General features: G+C 35.4%; 1 non-coding gene across 1 annotated transcript; it reads left to right on the plus strand.

The window, feature by feature from the left end:
• Window positions 1-4738: 4738 nt before the first annotated feature.
• On the plus strand, window positions 4739-4841 carry LOC116589594. Its single transcript, XR_004285359.1, has one exon. It is a non-coding gene; the product is annotated as a U6 spliceosomal RNA (small nuclear RNA).
• Window positions 4842-5285: the final 444 nt, after the last annotated feature.

The raw sequence follows: 5285 nt of genomic DNA on the forward strand, positions 1-5285 counted from the left end.
AAAGTTGCAGTGGCATCTTCTTGCTGAATTAAAAACTAAATTTGTTTTTTCCTTTTCTTGTTTTTTTATTAAAGAGATTTTACTTATTTATTTGGCAGAGAGACACAGCGAGAGAGAGAGAGAGAGAGAGAGAGAGAACTCAAGCAGGGGGAGTGGGGGAGGGAGAAGCAGGCTTCCTGCTGAGCAGGGAGCCTAATGTGGGGCTTGATCCTAGGATCTCAGAATCATGACCTGAGCCAAAGGCAGCCACTTAACTGACTGGGCCACCCAGGTACCTGTAAAAGCTAGGACTGAGTGCCCATTGAAAGTAGTTTATTTTGTTTTGATGGAAAAAGTGTGAAAAAATTGTGCTATCAGATATTTACATTGCAAACATATAGAAGGTATTTTTTTCCTCAGGAATAAGCATTTCATCATGATAAGGTTTATTTTTCTTATTTACTATAGTAACAATGATTGCCCTACAGCTGACATTTTCTGAAACATGCTTATTTCAGCAGTTGTACCTTGCAAATGAAGCTGTTTGCCAATATGACTAATTATTTGTTGACTAATGGTTCAAAAAAATTAATGCCCTGTTTTTTTTAACTATCCCTCATTCAGTTTCAAACTCCTAAAGCCATAGTTAGTCCATAGATTACTCTCAGATATAAGCACTGAAAGGGACAAGATGGAGAATTCCATGGCATGAAAAACTTGATGAAAAATTAAAATGAACATTAGATACAACTAATTTTGGTATATTTTCATTTCTTTATTCTTGAATAGTAAAAATCTATGTCACATTTAAACATTGAGTACTTTTATTATTGTGCTGCATTTTTAAATTTTATTAACTTTAATTTATTATTAATTCATTTGGATAGAATGGCAGAAAAAACAAGAAACACCACTTTTCTTATTTATCAAAATGTATGAGTACTGGCATGTAATTTTATTCCAAAAGAGACAATGGCTCAGAGCATAATATTGGATGTTATGTATGTAAATACTTAAACAATACAAATATCTTTCTCAAACAACTTTCATTTTTAAAAGATGATAAGTAGCTAATGTTTTTTAAAGAAGTAAATAATAAAAATCTACTTTCATAGCCCATTGCAAAAGGAGGCTGTGAATACTGACTGCAGAAGTTTGTGGTGGCAGGCATGAACTCCTCTCACAAAATCTTTCAAGGGAAGCACGGAGCCTTCAGTGAGAAATGGGCTCTTACATAATGAATAATGTGAAAATTTAGACATGTAAAGAATTATGACTATTCTGGGGCGCCTGGGTGGCTCAGTGGGTTAAAGCCTCTGTCTTCGGCTCGGGTCATGATCCTAGGGTGCTGGGATCGAGCCCCGCATTGGGCTCTCTGCTCAGCAGGGAGCCTGCTTCCCTTCCTCTCTCTCTGCCTGCCTCTCTGCCTACTTGTGATCTCTCTCTCTCTGTCCAATAAATGAATAAAATCTTAAAAAAAAAAAAAGAATTATGACTATTCTAAGTTTTCCTCCTGGAATTTCACATTGTTTCCAGAGCAGCTCCATGAGATGGTTAAGGCAGCTTCTTTTAAGCCTATTTTGCATAATTTTTCTTCCTTTCTCATCATATTGCCATGTTTATGGCCATAATCTTGGCTCAGGACTATATTACTTAACACACTAGCTATGGGAATGTGCTCCTTTCTGGAACCCCTACCTCTGATCTAACCCCACTGCCAACTGCTATAAAAGTCATCTTAATCTATGGCACTGGGTATGACATTCCTTTTCTTCCAAAGCATTTACTAATCTCATTCCTATCTGTATTTTTGCAAAGTTCTATATGTGACTTTACATATACCTGATTTTCTAAGTAGTTTAAAATATACAAAATTCATCAGATCCACTTGGTTGTCTGTAAATGAGGCCAAGAAAAGAAAAATAGGAAAGTAGTAGGGTACTTAAATAAGTAAAACATAATATAATACTTTAAGAAAAAACAAATTATTATGAAACATTTCATATTTATTAAAAAGCCTGTCAGTATACTCCTAGTTAGGGAAATTGAGAAGTAAAATGTTCAATAATGAAATGATTGTGGCTTTCTAAAATATTGACTGATAGTTTTTGACCTGCTAATGAAATTGGCATAATAGTTTAATGAATTGTAACTGATAAAAGGAGAATAATGATACCCAGAGTTAAACTAAATGGAACAGATTACATGGGAGATAGAGTTAAATTTCTCATAAAAGATATCTGATGACAAAATAATTACCAAATGATTATGTAGTAAATTATATTTTTTATCTCTACCAGTGGGAAAACTCTTTTTATTCGTTGATTCACTTTAAACTTTGTTAAATAAACTTTCAGTAAAATTAATCAGACTGTCAAAAACAGATTTCAGAAAAATTTAAAATAATATGATGTAGTAGGAGAACGAAGATGGATTTATTAATCACCCTAATTTACTTTTATGTTCCAACTTCTACCAAGTTAGTTTGGTTACTGACATGATTTTGTAATTTGAATATACAAATTTGATCTGTCAATGCTATAGCCAAGAATTTTGCATTTCCAAGGCTCGGGAATCTCTCTCTCTCTCTTTCTTTCTCTCTCTTGCTCTCTCTCTCTCTCACACACACATACGCACATCTTGTACATTATATAAATTTTTATAAAATTTCAAGATCAGGGAAGAGTGGACCTGACCAAGCTTATTGCTAGGATCAGTGGCTTCGATGATGATGTGTATTCACCAGGATCCTTGCTTACATTCCTCTTTATTTTCCCATCCTTCAGACATCCATCACTCAATAAATCCAACTATTCATTTTCTGTTACCAGATTTGTTGGAAAAATCTCCATGCTAAGTCAATAAGCTCCACATGGGCCTTCTGCTTTCTAGCTCCACTAGAGCTCCCACATGCTTCTTCATGGTCTCTTCAACTCTTCCTGTCATGTTCTCTGCAACCAACTTTATAATGGGTTTTCCAAAAACCAACTCTACTGGGTTTTCCAAAAACTTGTTCCTCTTGTCAATGGCATACTTCATCTTCCCAATGCTGCCAAGAAGAAAATATGGCCGCCAGACAGAACTAGTTCCCACCTTTGCTTCTGCACTTGCATATGACATCATACATTCTGTATCCTTCTACCCTGTTAAAAGAAGAGTTGATTGTCCTTTCCTAGTTTAATCGTTCCACCCTTACTCAATGTGGTAAACAGAATAATGGTCCCCTCAAAATATCAACATCTTAATCTCTGGCCCTTGTAAATATTTTCCTTTACATGGCAAAAGAGAATTTGCCTACATGATTAAGTATAGGATCTTGAGATAAGGAGATTATCCTGGATTATCTGAGTTGGTCTAATTTCCTCACAAGATCCTTGTAAAAGGGAAATTTGAGGTCAGAGTGAGAGGAGATATGAAGATTTATGGCAGTGGAAGCTGAAATAAGAAAGAGAGAGGGAAACTGAGAGAGATTTGAAGATGTCATGGTGCTGGCTTTAAAAATGGAGGATGTGGCTACAAACCAAGAAATGCAGGTAGCCTCTAGAAGCTTGAAAAGGCAAGTAAATGGATTGTTCCTCATAGCCTCTAGAAAGGAGCACAGATCTACTGACATTCTGATTATTTTTTTAGCTCTGTAAAACCCATTTTGGATTTCTGACCTACAGACCTGTCAGATAATTTTTGTTGTAAGCTACAAAACTATTGCATCAGTAGGAAACTAATATACCAGTATCTCTGTCCATCATTTATACAGAAATTTTATCACATTATCTTTTCTGTTTTCTCTACCAAAATTTTGCCTGTTCTTTTAGCTCTTTATTTTCAGTTTGCAAAAAAGAAGTCTTCCATTAGCCTTTTGCTCAAACTATTACACTTATATGTCTTCTTCCTTTCAGCATAATTCTTATTAAAAAATAGTTTACATCTTCTATGCCTACCCCTCAAACCTTGGTAATCTAGTCTTTGACTTCTGCCCTGCCCTGAATGACTTTTCCAACCTTCATAGCAGTTTCTTCTTATTTGACAAATTTAACCAAGCTTTTTTCTCACCTGAGGGATTTGCAGTTTTTGACAGTAATTGCCTATTCTCTCATGGCTTCTAGTTATCATTTTGATTAGTCTATCGGGGATTCTTCACAAGCTTTTCCCCTTCTCTATCCTCTGGCCACTATTTATATGTGGTGAGTGACTAAGTCTACTCTTTTCTCTTTCATTTCTACTTTCATATAAACTTTGGGTGATCTGATCTACTTTCATGGTTTTCATTACCAGGTACAAGTGAACAACTTCTAATCAATGAGTCTCAACTTTACTCTTGAATTTCAGATTCATGTATCTACTAAACATGTCTGCCTGCCTGTGTTCCAGGCACCCCAAACATTATTTAAAATAGAGAGATTCTTCTTATGTCAGTGTCTCATAGAAGAAACGAGGAATCACCCTTAATTCCTCCATCCTACTGACTCTTGTTTCTACTAGGCTCAGTTGAATTTATTTCATTAATATCAAACACATTAATCTTTGTACCCCACAATGCCTCCACCATTTGAAAGTTCAACTTATCTTTTCCCTAGAAGATTTAAAAGCCTCCTAACTGGTCCTTATAACACAAACTTTCCTCACCTCCAAACCTATCCTTATCCTGCCACCACCATGACATTCTTAAAGCTAAATCTGATTATTCTCTGCCTAGGTTAACAATTTCTTCTATGTTTAAGGTGCTACAGATAAAGTATACATTTCTTAACATTGCCTCTAACTCATTTCAGCAGCACATAAACTAAAATTGAAACAATACAGGGAAAATTAGCATGGGCCCTTTGCAAAGATAACATTGCCTTCGAGATCTGTTCCAATCTTCTGGCTAACTTCCCAAACTTTTCCTCTCCACATCAGATACCCTGTGCTCTAAACACAGAGCAGCTCCTTATTCACTAGATCTGCCTGATCCTTTCTTGACTCCATGTCTTCACATACATCCTTCCTAAAATTTGATTCCTTCTTCTTTATCTGACAAAATTGCCAATTTGTTAAGCTCTTTGAATCTATGTTATAGCACTTGCATTGTGTTGTAATTATTAGTTTTCATATTCTGACTGGTCTTTGAATTTTTTAAGAGCAGGCTCTGTCTTCTTCATATTTATATACGTAGTACCGAGCACTGTGCTTGACACATGGGAAACATTAAGTAAACGTAGCATGGATCAACAACATCATAAATTTGTGTGAACAAAAGGTCATATAATGATTTTCTGAAAAACAACACTCAAAAGGTCTTTAAGTAAAACGAGAGGAAGTTGTGAAAG

Source organism: Mustela erminea, chromosome 4 (assembly GCF_009829155.1).
Source record: "Mustela erminea isolate mMusErm1 chromosome 4, mMusErm1.Pri, whole genome shotgun sequence".
Lineage (NCBI taxonomy): Eukaryota > Metazoa > Chordata > Mammalia > Carnivora > Mustelidae > Mustela > Mustela erminea.